Source organism: Panthera onca, chromosome C1 (assembly GCF_046562875.1).
Source record: "Panthera onca isolate mPanOnc1 chromosome C1, mPanOnc1 haplotype 2, whole genome shotgun sequence".
NCBI lineage: Eukaryota > Metazoa > Chordata > Mammalia > Carnivora > Felidae > Panthera > Panthera onca.
The window spans coordinates 180,178,939-180,197,621 of record NC_138346.1 but is presented as its reverse complement, the minus strand read 5'-3'; the positions used below and the strand labels follow the sequence as shown (position 1 = coordinate 180,197,621).

The 18,683-nt window shown below is 38.1% G+C and overlaps 1 protein-coding gene across 7 annotated transcripts in view; it reads left to right on the top strand.

The window, feature by feature from the left end:
* Positions 1 to 18,683, top strand: part of OSBPL9 (oxysterol binding protein like 9) — a 192,109-nt gene that overhangs the window by 56,893 nt on the left and 116,533 nt on the right. The gene's annotated exons all lie outside the window — the stretch shown is intronic.

Genomic DNA, 18,683 nt, shown 5'->3' with positions numbered 1-18,683 from the left:
TTGTGATCTGGAAATATGCATGCTATGACTTCAGTCATTTTATATTTGTTGAGGGCTGTTTTGTGATGCAGTATGTGATCTGTTTTGTAGAATGTTCCGTGTGCACTTGAGAAGAATGTGTATTCTTCTGCCTTAGGAGGTAAAATTTTCAATATATCTGTTAAGTCCATCTGATCAAATGTGTCATTCAGAGCCATTGTTTTTCTGCCTAGACTGCCTAGATGATCTGTTCATTGTTGTAAGTAGAGTATTAAAGTCCCGTACAATCATGGTATTATAATCTGTACATTTGTTTATGTTTGTGATTAATTGATTTATATATTTAGCTTTCATGTTGGGGGCATAAACATTTACAATGATTAGCTCTTCTTGATGGATAAACCCCTTAATTATGATATAATGCCTTTCTTCCTCTCTTGTTACAGTCTTTATTTTTATTTATTTTTTATTTTTTTTAATTTATTTATTTTGAGAGAGAAAGAGAGAGTGAGCAGGGGAGAGGCAAAGAGAGGGAAAGAGAGAATTCCAAGCAGGCTCCACACTGCCAGTGCAAAGCCCAACACAGGGCTTGAACCCATGAACTGCAAGATCATGACCTGAGTTGAAACCCAGAGTTGGACACTTAACCAACTGAGCCACCCAGGTACCCATAGAAGTCTTTGTTTTAAAACCTAGTTTGTCTGAAATATCATATGACTTCACTCATATGAGGACTTTAACACACAGAACAGATGAACACAAGGAAAGGGAAGCAAAAATAATATAAAAACAGGGAGGGGGACAAAACATAAAGAGACTCTTAAATATGGGGAACAAACAGAGGGTTACTGGAGGGGTTGTGGGAGGGGGAATGGGCTAAATGGGTAAGGGGTATTAAGGAATCTACCCCTGAAATCATTGTTGCACTATATGCTAACTAACTTGGATGTAAATTAAAAAAAAAAAAATCTAGTTTGTCTGATATAAGTATGGCTATTCTAGCTTTCTTTTGACATCCAGTAGCATGATAGATGGCTCTCCATCCCCTCAGTTTCTTTTTTAATTAAAAAAAATTTTTTTTTTAATTTTATTTTTGAGAGAGACAGAGAGCACAAACGAGGGAGGGACAGAGAGAGGGAGACACAGAATCCGAAGCAGGCTCCAGGTTCTGAGTTGGCAGCACAGAGCCTGATGTGGGGCTCGAAGTCACAAACCATGCGGTCATGACCTAAGCTGAAGTCGGCGCTCAACCGACTAAGCCACCCAGGCACCCCCATCCCCTCAGTTTCAATCTGCAGGTGTCATCAGGTCTAAATTGAGTCTCTAGTAGGCCGCATTCCTATGCTTTTTTTCAAGCACGCTATTAGTCTTATGACTGTTACTCTAAATTCTTGTTTAGATATGTTGTTTATATCTGTTTTGAGCAATTCTCTGGCTGTCATTTTTTCCTGGATTTTCTTTTGAGGAGAATTCTTGTTTCATCATTTTGGCTAGGTTTTTTTATTTTACATGTTTTAATAGTTGGTTATGTGTCCTGTACCTGTGAGTACTACTGTATTAAAAAGGGGTCATACACTTTCCAGGGCCTAGTGCTTCAGGAAGTGTTTTTGGAGTGTGTTGTGTGCACTCTGTTGTTGCATTTGGGCTGCTCTATCCTGCCGGTCAGTCCTCTGCAAAGCTCCTTCTTGCTTGTGGTGGAGTGTTTGGACCTTCTGCCAGGTGTGCTTTGATTTGTTTGTTGAAGCAACGCTTGAAAAAAGGAAAGGTATGCGAAAGGTATCCCTTTGTATGGAATCAGGCTCCCCCCCCCCCCCCCCCGCACTGCCCCCCCCCCCCCCGCAAGACAAAAATGAAAGGGGTGAAAAAGACCAAGCAGAGAATAAAAAACAAAAAACAAACACAGAAAACCCTATAAGGTTTAATCCAGAGAGAGAGAAAGGAAAATAAAGGAGATATAGAAAAGGCATAAAAAGAATGTAATACAAATGCCTAATTAAACAAAACGGAAAAAAACCCTACCCTATATATATATATATATATATATATATATATATATATATATATATAATATGAATTGACCAAAAACAAATCAGAAACTATGAACCTGATTCCAAAAGAAAAAAAACAAGAAGGTAGAAAGAAAAAGAGAAGAGCAAACAGACAAACACACTAACCGATAAAAACACAAAATAGTTGTCTGTTGGTGCCTGGGACCAGTGGCTGTGCTGGTCTGGAGGAGAGGCCATCAGTTTCCTCAGTAGATCAGTCTCTGTAAATAAGAGGTTACCAGGCACCGAGGGGTGGGGTTTGGTGTAAGCAGGTCCCTCCTCTGGGAGCCACTGTGCTGCTCTCTGAAGTCGCACTGTGTTGGTGTTGGGGAGAAAAATGGCGACACCTCAACCTCTCCTTCCCAGACCAGGTGTCTCAAAACATGCTGTTCAGGCAGCCCTCACAGAGTAGCAGTTGGATTGCCCGGCTCCACAGTTCTCCCCTGCCTCCTAGGCACTTGGCTGGGATTCAAAACCTGATGTCTTAAAGGACCCTGCACCTCTTCTGGGGTGGACCCTCTGGGAGGACCCTCTTCTGGGGTAGTGCCACTCAGCTCTGCAGATAAAAGTCCTTTGGCTGGAGCCTGCAGCATCTTTTGTCCTTGAGGAGGCAATAAACCCTCTTCCCACAGTACTTGAGTTCGGAGACTTCTCTCTCAGTGCGCCCCTGAGGTCGCTTTTCCCCTGCCAGGCATGTGCACATGGTTCAGGCTTAATTGAGCCTGATATTCAGCAGCTAAGGCTGTTTGCAGAGTAGAAGCTGGCACTCTCTGTATTTCTTGTTCCCCAGTGTGTGGTCCGGAGAGGTTTTCCTTTTGTTTCAACTCAGTACCACAATTCCATAGCCTCTCTTTCTCTCCCTTTTATCTCTCCACAGAAGGGGTTCTCTCCTCTCCATGCCTGTGCCATTCACATACACGCACCTTGATTCTGCCATGCTGTCTCCCTCCACCTGTGGATATCCTTCTGCCACTTTGCAGATTGATTTCCTGGGTTTTCCAGGTGATCTGACCTTAAAATGGCTGTGTTTGAAGGAAAGGGAAATCCCAGTCCTTCCGCTCACTGGGCTGAGCTCTTATCTGGAGGCCCTGAGGGAGAATCTAAGGGTCCAGGTCATTCAGGTTATTGTCAAAATTCAGTTCCTTGTGACTGTAGGACTGAGGTTCTTTTTTTCTTGCTAGCTGTCATCTGGGTTCTTCTCTCAACTTCTAAAAGCTGCACATACTATTTGTCATGTGTCTCCTTCCATCTTCAAGGTGGCAGGGCAGATACCTTGAATCCTTCTAGTGCTTTGTATCTCTCTTACTCCCCATTTTGCTACTAGCTGCAAAAAACACCGCTTTTAAAAGGCCTCGTATAATTAGGTTACACCACCAGATAATCTCCCTTTTGCCATAATCACTCCAGTGATAACTCATTCTGTAATATAATAACTGCATAGATAGGTCATCACATTCATAGGTTTCCACCCACCTATGAAAGGGAGATTGTATAGGGGCAAGGGTCATTTAGGGTCTTTCTTTTTTCTTTTTTTAGAATGTAGCTTACTACAGAGCATGACAGAGAAGAACAGATATACCTGTGTTTGAATCTTATTTTTGCCTTTTACATGTTAACTGGAAGAGGGAAGCTGTCTGTAAGCTTCCTGAGTTTGAGTTTTCTCTTTAAAGTGGGGATTATAATACCCTTGCAGAATTTTGTGACAATTAAGCACCTGGCACATAGATGGAAGCTGTTACTTCATTTTGTGTGTGTGTGTGTGTGTGTGTGTGTGTGTGTGTGTGTGGTTTAAGAGTCTTTGTGGTATTTTCAAAGTGCTGGACTGCCATTTGGCTTCCTATTTCAGAATCATTTGGAGACTTTGTTTACAATTATGTTCCCTCCTCCTACTCTCTAGACAAACTGTTTTAGAATAGGGTCTAGAACATGTTTTTTATTTTTTTTAATTAATTTATTTATTTTAAGAGAGAGAGAGAGAAAGAGAACAAGAGTGGGAGGGGTAGACAGAGAGTGAGAGAAAGAATCCCAAGCAGGCTCTGCACTTCTAGCATGGAGCCTAACGTGGGGCTTGAACTCACAAATCTGACCTGAGCTGAAACCCAAGAGTCGGATGCTTAACTGACTGACCCACCCAAGCACCCCTAGAACCTATTTTTTAAAATAGATTCTCCAGGTGATTTTATTGTGTAGCCAAGTTTGGGGCAACTGGTGTAGTAGAGTCAGAGACCTGGGGTTAAATCTCACTCAGCTCCACCCCTTACTGACTCTGTGCCATTGGGCACATTTCTTAACCTCTGTGAAGATAAACTATAATTTACAGGGTTGTTGTAAGGCTTAGCAATTATGTATGGACAGGGTTGGGCACATATTACGCATCTAATACATGATAACTGCTATGGATGACGATGATGATAATGGTGGCAATAGTGCATTTAACACCAAGATTCCAAGTGAGCTTAATGAGCTATCATTGATTGTCTTGGGCCATAGATCTCTCCCTGCCTCTCCATCCATCCCAGACTGTGTTCCAACCACACTGTACTTGTATTTCCTCACTGTGTTTCTTCATTCATCATTGCTTCTGATATACTGATATATTTTTTTCTTATGACAGAAATTCTGTGCCCTTGTCTGGTAAGCTCATCTTTTAAAGACTTTTCAAATGTTCCTTCTTCTGTATAGCACTTCTGATCCACATCCGTCTAAACAGACTTGGTCCTCCTGTATCTTTACATTTGCCACTTATATCCATGAAAGTACTTATTACATAGTATTACATGTTATTTTATCTGTTTTCCCTACTCAATAGTGAGTTCCCATCCACTGTCACAGTGTCTGCTTATGTAGTAAGTAGGTACTCAAAAAATGGTTAGTGTTGATTTTGTAGATTTAGAAAAATAATGAATAAATGTGGAATTTGCCTTTACTACAGTTTGCTTACAAAAGAACTATGGAAGTTATCTTCAACACAGTATGAGCCAGTGGTATGGTATGATTTCTAAAAAAAACAAAGCAGGGGGTGCCTGCTGACTTATTTGGTAGACCATGTGACTCTTGATGTCAGGGTCTTGAGGTCAGGCCCCACATTGGGTGTGGAGCCTACTTAAAATTAAAAACAAAAACAAAGCAGAACACACAGGTGGTTTTAATCTACATAAAAAGAGAATAGGGAAAGGAACAAGTAGTTATTGAGGAAGCTCTCCTAGCAGGTAGTGTGCTGGATGATTTTCACATGTAATCCCATAATAATCTTGTCAGGTAAATGATGTTATTTCATTTTACAGATAAGAAGACAGACTCAGGCTACTTTTAGCAACTTACCAAGGTCACAAAGTAAATGGTGAACCTAGGATTGAACTTGAGTCTGTCTCATTACTAAACTCTGTTTAATCTTTAGTGTTACCAGACTCCTGTTCTTTTTGACTTACAAGAGTTAATGCAGACACACTCCAACTTGTGACAAGGTAGTGTCAAACCAGTGGAGGAAAGCAGAACTGTGAAAAACCATTTCCTTCCCATCTATTTATTGTCTTTGACTACATTGGTGGCAAAGTATATGCCACTAGATGGTGCCCTTGCCTTGACGGAAAAGTAAAATGTTGGTTGAGACCTAGGGTCTGATTCCATCTGTCCCACACACATACTAGCCAAAAGCAAAGTACTGACATTTCCAGGAAAAATCTGCAAAAGGGAGAAGTAATAATACTAAAAAGGTAGTGTGAGATATAGATAAAAACAAGCCATACATAAAATGGAATTCAAATCCAGATTCTGCCTTTTACTAGCTCGTGTCTTTAGGCAACTCATCTATTCCGCACTGAGTCCTATTTTCTGGAATGGGCATCATGTTATTTACTCATAGAATTATGAATATCAAATTAATTGATATATTAAAAAGTATTCTAATACAGTGTTTGGGACTTAGGTTGTTAATGAATGATAGTTACTGTTGTAATTAATAATTATTGATAAAACGAATCTCAGATTCTGAAGAATTCTACAGGGTCTTAGGAATTATTAAAGTAATTATACTCAAGAAAGTTTTTATGCTTAATGTATTGTGAGTTTTTGAAAACTGTTAATCCGTACGTATCTTCAAGTAACAGTTTTTACCCAGTCCAGTGAAACTGAATACTCCATTTACCAGTTGTGCTGGTCATCAGAGTTGACTGATTTCCTGAGGGATATGTCATCTGTTCTCTTTTCTTTTAGTTCATCACAAGAGAGGTCAGCAGTGTATTGTGATGGATTATTACTAGTCTTAGCACTGGGGTACATGCACCCCAATGTGTATAGCAGCATTATTAACAATAGCCAAACTATGGAGAGAGCCCAAATGTCCATTGACTGATGAATAAAGAAGAAGTTTTATACACACACACACATACACACGAATATTACTCAGTCATCAAAAAGAATGAAATCTTGCCATTTGCAACAACATGGATGGAGCTAGAATGTATTATGCTAAGTGAAATAAGTCAATCAGAGAAAGACAAATACCATATGATTTCACTCATATGCGGAATCTAAGAAACAAAACAGATGAACATATGGGAAAGGGGGAAAAGAGGAGAGAGGGAAACAGACCACAAGAGTCTCTCTTTTTTTTTTTTTAATTTTAATGTTTATTTGTTTTTGAGAGAGAGAGACAGACAGACAGACAGACTGAGCTAGGGAGGGACAGAGAGAGCGGGAGATACAGAATTTGAAGCAGGCTCCAGACTCTGAGCTGTCAGCACAGAGCCTGATGGTGGGCTCGAACCCACAAATCGTGAGATCGTGACCTCAGCTGAAGTCAGATGCTTAATTGACTGAAGCCACCCAGCTGCCTCAATAGACTCATAGTGATAGAGAACAAACTGAGGGTTGATGGAGGGAGATGGGCTAGATGGGTGATGGGTATTCAGGAGGGTACTTGTGATGAGCACTGGGTGTTGTATGTAAGTGATGAATCACTGAATTCTACTCCTGAAACCAATATTGAACTGTATGTTAACTAAATTTAAGGAAAAAAAAAAAAAGAAAGAAATAGCCTTCCAAAATGAGCTTAACTACAACAGAAAATAAAATGTGGTGAAACAGAAAAAACATAGTTTTAGCACTGACTTTTTCTGCTAGTGCCTTATTTCATTGATTCTACATTATTTTTTCAAATGTTAACATCTCGGGCATTGGGATTCGTCTTACAATTATTGCCATCCTAGAATGGATGCAATAAGGTATTTTTAGTTTTATGTATAAGCTTAAGAATGTGTTCAGTTTTGTCCCCTTAGAGCTGCATCCTGTAAGAACTTTTGTCTGTTGTTTTGTCATTTCATTATGAAAAATGACTCTATTAATTTCTGCCTTTTTTGTTAATTCATTAGCTTTTTTGCAAACATCATCTCTTCCTGAATTTGACACTGAAAATATCGTCCCTTGGGGAAGATGTAAATTTCTGTTTAATCTTTTCATTGACACATACATACCATTTTGCTATATTTTCTGAATGTTTGCAATATTTCATAATTACAAATTAAATTAAAAATAGGAAAGTGATGGAGGCACCTGGGTGGCTCAGTCAGTTAAGTGTCTGACTCTTGATTTTGGCTCAGGTCATGACCTTGCTGCTGTGGGATGGAGCCTGAATCAGGCTCCATGCTGAGCAAAGCCTGTTTGGGATTCTCTCTCTCCCTCTCAAAAATAAATAAACAAACTTAAAAAAAAAATAAGAAAGTGATGAAATGTTAGCCAGGAAATGTTAGCCAAAAGAAAGCTTAGAAACAGTATTAATATGAGACCTACTATACTTTAAGAAAAAGAAATTTAAATTATTATGGAAAAAGAATAACAAAAACACAGTTCACATAGATAACATTCCTTGACAAAAGTGGAATAAATTAAGAAACCTTTAACAAAACAGTAACCACTCACTGCCTTACAAACATACTTCTAAATAATTCATTGGTGAATGTAGAAATCATAATGGAAATTATGAAATATTTAAACCTGAATAATAATGAAAGGATCACATGTTAAAGCTGCATCTAAGGCAGTCTGTGATTTATAATTTTAATATAAAACAGTGATTGAAAATTAATGAACTAAGCATTAACTCTAAAAATTAGAAAAAGAAAAAGGTAATAATAAAGTAATAAAAAAATAACAAAGGAAATTTTTAGGCCTGTGTCCTTTATTAATATAGATGTCAAAGTCCTAAACAAAATACAGCAAACCATACACAGTGATGTATAAACAAAAAGTATTACGACCAAATGAAGTTTATTCTAGTAATACTATGATGCTAATTTGAAAATTAATTAAAGTTATTTATCCTATTAATAGATCAAAAGAGGAAGAACTACATGATCATTTGAATAAATGCAAAAGAAGCAGTGACTAAAATGAAACATGCCTTCAAGATTAAGCAAGCTAGAAATAGAAGAGAATAATCTCAACCTGATAAGGGGTATTTACTGCAATACTACAGTGTATTTAATAGTGAAATAGTAGAAGCATTCTCTTTAAAGTCAGTGGCAAACATAAGTGGCTGCTTTTGCTACTCCTTCAAATATTGTGCTCTGGAAGTCCTAGTAAATGCTATAAGACAAAAGATATGGAAAATATAAGGCCTGGAAGGAGGAATGAGAATTAGGATTTGCTGATGATGTCTCTGTAACCGTATTATAGGTCCTGGCAAATGTGTAACACAAGAATAAGAAATAAGAATTCAAAGAAAAAGGATTGGAAGAGAAGAATAAACATTACTGGTATTTGCAGATGATAATGTTTGTCTACATAAAAAAAATTCACAAGAATCTACAGAAAAACTATTTGAAAGACTAACCTTCAGCAAAGTTTTTGGATATCAAATCAATATGCAGAAAACATACAGTGTTCCTTATACAACCCACAAACAATTAGAAAAACGTTATTAAAAAATATAATAGCCAGAAGTTATTAGGGATATATTTTACAAGATCTGTGCGTTCCTTTGGTGGAGGAAAACTGTAACACATCACTGAATGACTAAAGGAAGATCTGACCATTAAAAAAATCTAATCTATTCCTACTTGTTAAACTCAATATCATGTCTATGCTTCTATCCCTTAAATTAATCTGTAAATATATGTGATTCAGTCAAAACCACAATTAGGCTTATTAAATGACTTGCCAAGGTGATTCTAAAAGTCATTTAAAATGGTAAAGGGGCAAGAAAAATTTGAAGAATAAGGAGTTGGGGGACTTGCCATTCCTAAGACTTTTTATGAAACTGGTAATTCAAATGATATGGTGTTGATATAAGGGGAAAGAAATTGATCAGTGGCAAAGAAGAGAAAACTCAAATAGAACCACACAACTATGACAGTTCAGAATATGACAACATTTCAAACCAGATACTGTCACTCAGTAAATGAAGCTGGATCAAGTGACTGCCCATATGGAAAAAAAATAAAATTTACTTCCTACCTTATGCTATACACAATAAATTTCAGAAGTATTAAAGGTATAAAATGAAAATTCATACTTGTAAGAATATATAGAAGAATGTCTTTATGATGTCAAGACAGAATAGGATGTTTTAAAGCACAAACCATGATAGAAGAGATTGGTAGATTTGATAACCTTCAAATTTTAAAACTTTTGACCACCACCAACAACCAAAAGACACCACAATTGAAGAGAAAGATAATGCGTGGACAGGAGTGAAGATATTTACAATGCATATAACTGACAAAAGATTAATATCCAGGGTATATTTTTAAAATCCTACAGATTAATAATAAAAAAGACAAAAAGAAATCCCAAAGAACACATACCAATCAGTAAAAAAGACAAAAGAATGCCTAAAAGAAAATGCACAAAGGATATGTACACTCAATTCATATAAGAGGAAATAAGAATGGCAATAAATGCGACTAGGTTCTTATTTCTCAGTGATATCAGAAAATGCAAATTAAAACTCCAGGAAGATAGTATTTTTATCACATTGTCAAGGATTTATAAAGTCTGATTATACCTAGTGTTGGCTAATGATTGGGGATGTAAGAACTTTCATATAGTACTGGTTGGGATATAAATCAATACAACACTTATGGAGACATTTTGTAGTATTTAATAAAGTTGAAGGTGTGCCCAACTCTACATAAAATTGGAACTCATTCCATTTTAGAGCATATTCTTACTTATAGAAGTGTTACCAGGAGACATATACAGTAATGGTTATTGCTGGATTATTGGAACAGGAAAAATGAAAAATAACCTAAATGTTAGGAAACTGACACACTGTGGAATACTTATATAGTGGAAATACTATATAGCAGGTAAAACGTACATATGTATTCTCAAAATAGATTGTGTGTGCGTGTATGTGTGCATATATATTCTCAGCATGAAAAGTTTGTGTGTGTATATACACACACACACACACACACACACACAGCACTAAGAAACCTCAAAACAATATTTAGTGAAAACAGCAAAGCAGATTGTTCACTGATCTATTCCTATTAGCTATAGTAATGTCTAGAAAATTTAATAAATATATGTTAAATCAATGAATGATGTTAAAATAGGTCCTCCATGCAACAGCATTTGGATAAGCAGGCCAGACCTCAGGCTTTCCTATTTCCTTCTGTATTGTTGACTCCTCTCTTTCCCCTCTAGATGATGTGCTCTTCAAGGGCAGAGATATATTTTACTCCTATTTATATTCCTTGGCTATTAATGTTCCTGGCCCAGAATAGGCATTTAATAAATCTATTGAAGTTATTAGTGAATGTTGCTTTTTATAACAGTGCCCTGTTAAGAAAGGGCTTTGGATCAAGAATTCCAAAACCTGAATTCTCCTGCCTTTTAGTTGTAGGACCTTGGGCAGTTTTTTTTTAACCTCTCTGAGCCTGTTTTCTAATTTCTAAAGAAGCGTAATACCTGTTCTGTCTGAATCTCCAAGTTCATATTTAAATGTGTTATATGAATGTGAGATAGGTTTCTAATATTTCAGCAAGGAGAGAAAGGATGTGGTTGTAGAGTTACTGTGGGAGTGGCTGTGCTGTGTATTCATAACATTGTGTACATTTCTTTTAGGAGCTGTGTGAGCAGTCTGTGTCCCAGAGGAGTCATCATTTCTTTCTTACTATCTTAGATCCAGTTTACCAATTCAATTTTCTCTTCTTGCAAAGGGAGATTGGCCCAAAATAGCCAGAATTCTGTTTTGTGGTGTTCTGTTTTGTTTTGTTTTTCTTCTAAGCCATGAGAGCAAAACTTTCTGTCTTTGGTACCAGAACTATGACTCATGTCTGGGGTATGTTTGTGTGTGTAGAAGAAAGAAGAGAGAAAGTCAGGAAATTTCATCTGGTTGCACTAGACTCCAGCTCTAGTTACTTTCTATCTGGAACTTGGATAGTGTGACCCTGAAGCAGCAGGTATCTTGGTGAACACAAAGTACTGATAACCTCCAAGGTGGAGCATCTCATATATTCAGAATAGAAATCCTGAGAAGTAAGTGAAAAATATATGTGTTTATTATGTTGGTACAGTGGGTCATAAAAGCAGGCTGAAATAAAAACTTTGGTATTTTGGTGGGTTTGCATCGTAAAGAACTTGTTTAAGGTAGAATATTATTCAATATGTGGATTAGCAAACAGAGTTTTGCTTTACCAAATGTAAAAAATAAAGTAGCATACACTCAGATAAAGTGAGAGGATGAATGTTTGATGGAAGAGAGCCTGGGACAACTGGTAAACCTCAAACTGTCCAACTGTAGAATTTGATAAGAGATGAGAGGTAGGCATGGAGCAAATCACAGAGGACATTGTAGGCTAGGCTATGCCAGCGTGACCATATCCCTTAAACCAGACACTCAAGAATAAAAGACCAGGATACTCTATTCATTATTATGCCAGGACAACAGAAATAATCTGGAACTGTCCCAGGCAAACCAAGTCATATGGTCACCTTACTTGAAGGTGAAGAAGAACCATTGATGTGGTTACATATCCCACAAGGAATGGGAGGCTAAAACAATTTAGGAGGCTTGGACAAATCTAAATAATAATGTTGACTGGAAGGGAATGAGAGGTGTGGGCCAGTTGCTAGATGAGGATGTACAATTGAATGAATGATTGTTGTTGTTAAATAGGGTAAAGAATTTCAACATGTGTAAATGCTGTTGGGAAAGAGCCAGTAGTCAAAGAAGTTGAAAATTTGGTAGAGTAAGAGATCTAAGGAACAGTGATGGGGTTGGAGCCCTTTTTCCATTATGACAAGTGGAAAGGAAGCAAGAGTGGGTATAGATGCAGGTGAATGTTTGGGTGAGAGGGCATAGCAGGTCTAGAGTTTCTACCTGATGACTGCTTATGTTGTTGGGAGTTCAAGGAAAATAGAGAAGGTTTTAAATAGCTACAGAGGACAATGGGAGAGAGACCAAGGGCAAGGATCCCCTCTGTCATCACTTAGATTCACCGTCATCTGCTCTTCTAGTGGCAGTCTTTAACCACACATGCACTGGCATTCTTAGTCAATGGATAAAGCACGAAAAATAATATAAGGTATAAGAATTGGAGTAGAACAAATAAAACTGTTATTATTTGTAGCAACTTAACAGAAAATTCAAGAGAATTTACAGATTTACTATTAGAATTGATAGATGAATTTAGCAAGATTACTGGATACAAGGTCATTATACAAAATAAACTGTATTTTAATATACTAACAACTAGTAATTAGAAAATGAATTTTTAAAAATAAAGAATATTTACTATAGCATCAAAAACATTAATTACTTAATAAACATTAATGAAAGGTGGACAAGACCTCTACTCAGAAAACTATAAACATTGAAATGTAAAGAGACTTAAATATTTGGCAGTCCCAGTTCATTCCATCAGAATCCTAGCAAGTTTTTGTGTAACTTGTTCTGCTTATTCAGATTTATAAAGGACCAAGAACACCCACTTCTGATTCCTGCCATCTCAGTCAACCAACAGACCCCCAGTAGAAATGGTGACTTGTTCTCACCTGGTGGCCTAGGGGGACCTGGGCATTGACTGTGGTGCTGATGTTGATTTATAACTTATAAAGGCCAAGAGAAAAAAGGTGGAGGATTTACTTCGCCTGATATCCATATGTAAAGACTTCTAAAAGGTAACGTTGGAGAGAATATTTTCATGGCCTTGAGATTGGGAAAGACTTCTTAAAACACAGAAAGCCCAATCATAAAGTGTGAAATTAATACATTGTACTACACTAACATTAAGAATTCTTCATGGACATCTTTATGAGAATACAAAGACTGGCAACAGGATGGGAGAAGATACTTGCCTAATTCATAACTAGAGAAGGGTTCATATCCAAGATATGTAAAAAGCTTCTACAGATAATTATAAAATAATCATCCAGTCTTGTCACTATTTCACAAGAGGATATTCAAATAGCCAAGAAACATGAAAAGATACTTAACCTTATTAGTTATCAGGGAAATGAAATGTATATTAAACCCACTATGAGATAGCACTACTCACCTGCCAGAATGACTAAAGTACAACAATGCTAGTGAAGATGTGGAGCAGTTGAAACTTTTGTATACCATTGGTTGGAGTATAGTTGGTACAGCCACTTTTGAGAATTATTTGACAGTATCTTTTACAACTGGCATGTGCAAGGGTGTCTGGCTGGCTCAGTTGGTAGAGCACGTGACTCTTGATCTCAGGGTCATGAGTTTAAGCCCCATATTGGACATAGAGCCTATTTGAAAAAATAAATAGGGGTGCCTGGGTGGCTCAGTTGGTTGGGCATCTGACTCTTGATTTGGGCTCAGGTAATGGTCCCAGGGTTGTGGTATTGAGCCTCACATCAGGCTCTATGCTCAACGTGGAGCCACTTGGGATTTTTCTCTCTCTCTCTCCTTCTCTCCCCCATTCTCTCTTTCTGTCCCCCCTCCCTCCCTCTCTCAAACTACAAATAAATAAATAACAATTAGAAAATAAAAAAAAATAAAATTGGCATGTAGATATCCTATGACCTAGCAAATTTACTCCTAGATATGTACCTAATAAAAATATAAGCATATGTATAATGAGAGAGATACATAAGAATGCCTTAGCAGCATGATCCTATGAATCAAAAACAGGAGACAACATAAATATCCATCTACAATGGGACTGTAAATAAATTGTGGAAAATCCATACAAAGGAATACTATATATATAGCAATAAAAGTGAACAAACTACTGCTATATACAATAACTGTGATGCATTTCACAAGCATTATGTTAAATGAAAGAAGCCAGACACAAAAGAAAGTATATTGCAGAAGTCCATTTGTATAAAGTTCAAAGACAGACAAAAATAATTTGTAATGTTGGAAAGAAAGATAGTATTTACCTTTGGAATGGAGAGTGGGGCTAATGATTAAGAAAGGTTACAAAGGGAACTTCTTTTCACTAAGCTTGTAGGGTTATGATTTATGTATATGTCACCTTTCAATATGAAGTTGTTGTTTTCAAATGATAAAGAATATGTAAAATGCTTATAGTGCCTGGGTCATTGAAAATATTCAGTAACAGGCAGTATTAACTATTTATTGTGGTTTAGGTCTCTATGATGACAAGATCTAGGACAACACTCACTGTCCAGTAGACTTCTTGCAATTATTAAAATATTCTGTATCTGCACTTAGTTTCATAGCCACTAACCGCATGTAGTAGCTATTGAGCACTTGAAATGTGACTGAGTAACTTACTTTAAATTTTAATTAAAATTTGAATTCCCATGTGTGACTAATGGCTGTTATATTGGGTAGTGCAGGTGTATTGCCATTGGGAATGAGTGACTGAAGGAGAATGGCAGTGAAGTTTATTTGAGTTGAACAAATCAGGAAACTGGGAGGCCAGATTGTCAAATGAATTGTACATCTGTATGTTGAAGAATGTTCAGGATAATGGCAAGACCCAATTGGACTGGGAGATTGTTAGCTATCTTCCAGAGTCTTCACGGAAGCATTTGGACAGAGGAGAGATAAATTATAATGGGCGACAAAAGACAACTTTCTCTTGTATAGGTTGTCAAAGGTACTTAAGTAGAAATATTTCTGAAGCACAGCTTAGGTAATTAAGGGCCATTGAAGGAGAGTTTCAAGAAGGAAGCAGTCAGCAGCAGCAACAGTGCTTTAGACTGGTGGTGTATGACATAACTAGAGAGTACTAAAGCAGTCATTGGAGAACTGTGCGACTGTAGTTTTGTGCAGTGGTGGGAAAGAAGCTAGATTGCAGGAGTGGATGAAAGGTTAAGACATTGCCAATTTTTAAAAAGCTCCTTTGTGAGGGGTGCCTGGGTGACTCAGTCGGTTAAGCATTCGACTTCTGCTCAGGTTATGATCTCATGGCTTGTGAGTTCAAGCCCTACCTCAGGCTCTGTGCTGATAGCTCAGAGCCTGGAATCTGCTTCAGATTCTGTGTCTTCCTCTCTCTCTGCCCCTCACCTGCTCGTGCTTTGTCTCTCTGTCTCAAAAATAAACAACATTAAAAAAATTAATTCTTGGGGTGGGGGGGGGCGCGCCTTGGTGGCTCAGTTGGTTAAGCATCTGACTTCCGCTCAGATCATGATCTCACAGTTTGTGAGTTCAAGCCCTGCCTCAGGCTCTGTGGTGATAGCTCAGAGCCTGGAGCCTGCTTCAGATTCTGTGTCTTCCTCTCTCTCTGCTCTTCCCCCACTCACACTGTCTCCCTCTTTCTCTCTCAAAAATAAATAAACATTAAAAAGTTTTTTTTAAAAAATTTTTGATTCTTGGGGCATCTGGTTGGGTGAGTAGTTAAGCGTCCAACTTCGGCTCAGGTCATGATCTCGAGGTTTGTGAGTTCAAGCCCTGCATCACGCTCTGTGCTGACAGCTCAGAGCCTGGAGCCTACTTTGGATTCTGTGTCTCCCTTTCTCTGCCCCTTCCCCTCTTGCACCTTGTCTCTCTCTTTCTAAGTTAAGTAAACATTAAAAAGAAAAAAAAAAACCTCCTTTGTGAAAAAGGAGGTTGTAGCTAGGGGGATATGTGGGGTTTTGCTTTTTTTCATAAATGGTTGGTAATTGAGCATAAGAAAGGACATACAAAAGTGAAATTAATTGGTGTGTTTAGATTTTCCCCCCAGTACGTGGAAGAAATGTTGGGGCTGTATGTACAGGGCCTTTGTGTGTGGTAAGGAGGAAGGGTCTAGTTGATAACAGTGGAAAGGTTAGTTTCCTAAGTTAGTTAGATTTTGAACAGTCTTGATTGGCATTATGAAGAAATGTTGACTTTATCTCTTAGTTCAGAGACCCAAGGAAGGTTTTAAACATCTTTTTCTCTTGTGAGACTCTGTAGTTTAGAAATATTACTCTAGCAATAGCAAAAGACTGGACTAAAAAGGTAGCCAGACTGAAGGGAGACAGACTGCCTTATCAAGCATGTAGTTATGAGAGCCTGAATTCGGGTGTTGGCAATTCATAGATGGAGAAGAATTGACATATTTGAGATTATGGTTCAAGGGTGGAATGAGCACAACTTATGGGGATGGAATGAAGGAGGACATGTGTAGAACCTAGAGGTTTCCATCTGAGTTGACCAGGTAAATGGTAAATTGACATTAAGGGATCCAAAAGAAAGAACAGACATTTGGGATTGGGGTGATTTATAACAGCTTTGTTGAGATATATTTCACATACAGTGCAATTCACCCATTTAAAGTATACAATTCATTGTTTTTAGTATATTCACAGAGTCAAGCAACCATTCCCACAATCAATTTTAGAATGTTTTCATAAAGAAACCCCGCGGGCCACCAGGGTGGCTCAGTTGGTTGAGTGTCTGACATCAGCTCAGGTCATGATCTCACAGTTTGTGAGTTTAAGCCCCGCATCGGACTCTGTGCTGTCAGTGCAGAGCCCACTTCAGATCTTCTGCTCCTCTCTGCCTGTCTCTCCTCTGCTCATGCTCTCTCTCTCAAAATAAATAAAACATTACAAAAATTAAAAAAAAAAAAAAGAAATCCGTAACTGTTAGCAGTCACTCCCTATTTTACCCCACTTCTTCCCTTCCCCACAACCCTAGGCAAACTTTAATGTACTGTTTGTCTCTATGAATTTGCCTGTTTTGGACATTTCATATAAATGGAATTATACCTTATGGTCCTTTGTGGCTAGCTTCTTTCACTTAGCATGATGTTTTCAAAGTTCATCGATGTAGAGATCATTTTTTGCCTTGTTTTATACTCACCTCTTTGCATGTTTTATCTCCTCCTCTGAAGTATACGTGCCTTGAAGGCAGGGACTGTTGTTACATATTACAGAGCTATATCTAGCACATATTTTTGTATTTAGTTATGACTTAGCAAATATTTGATACATCTAACTCAGTTAACCAGAAAGATCCACTCCCACACTTGCTTACCCACTGAAATGTGTCTATATTTGCTGTCATGGAATAAGTAGGTATCCTGCCAGTGGTTCTGGTTCTGACATTCATTCTTTGTGTGACCTTGGGTAAGTCATTATACTCTCAGGAGATACTTTCCTTATCTGAAAATGGGGTAACAATCCTAACCCAATCCAAAACTGAAGAATAAGATAATTCAGGTCAGTGGGGTTTGCGTATAGTTGGGGTTTATCCAGATGGCCTCTGAGAAGAGATTTAATAAATGTTTGGCTCTATTACCTAATGCTCTTATAATAGGAGTAGCCTTTTTATATGGGATTAGGTATTTTGGCCCCCTGATTCTTTTCAACCCCCATTTTCAAGGTCCTGGTTTTGTCTGTGGCACACTGTTAACTTTTGTAGCCATCCTGGGGCATTTTGCCTATCTCAGGTTCTCTAGCTTCTCTCTCTGGAATACTTTAGACACTTCTTAAGGACACTGATTATAATGTTACACTCCCTGTTTTGAGTAGCTTCCTGTCTCTTAATTCCTGTTGTCTTCATGAGCTGCTTGAGGTTGAACACAAAAAAAGTTTAAAACCCAGCCTATCCACTTTCTTGGTACAAACAACTTACAAATGCATTCCCTTCCTCCCCTGTCTTTGGAGAGTTGTTCATGCTTTTATTAGAAAACATAGCTTGGATGTGTACTTAAGGGTCATGTACCAAAATAAATAATGTAGTTCTTGACTTCCAAGATCTCATGGCACTTCAGTGGGAGGAGGCAGACATACGAACAGAAAATTACAGCAGAAAGTGGGAAGTGCAGTTGCACAGCCATGTATAAATGGGGCACACTGGGAAGAATTGATTGGGGTAGTGTTTTGAAGCAAGTGTTACCTGACATTTCTGCACTAAGAAGTGTAACACAAAGCAGCCTGCTGAAGAGGACCTGCATTCTTTGGCCTCACAACAACTGGGTGAGGTGGAGGTTTCTGACCCCCCAATTTTAGAGAGTAGTCCAAAGCTCAGAAAGCCTCAGTGGCTGACTCTGAAACACAGATTCTAGACTCAGCTTCTATGTTTGTCCCCTCCCCCTCACCACAACCATGCCCCTTATGCAAGGATAGAAGGTAGCCATGCAGAGTACTACAGTGCCCTGCCATCCCCTCCCCTTTAGTTCTTCCTCCCTAAGCAAAAATACGGTCTCAGATACCCCTTTTCTGTGTCTAGCTTACTGCCAGTGTCCTCGGTGCATTAAGCATTCCAGGGCTGTAGCAGTAGTGAATATTGCT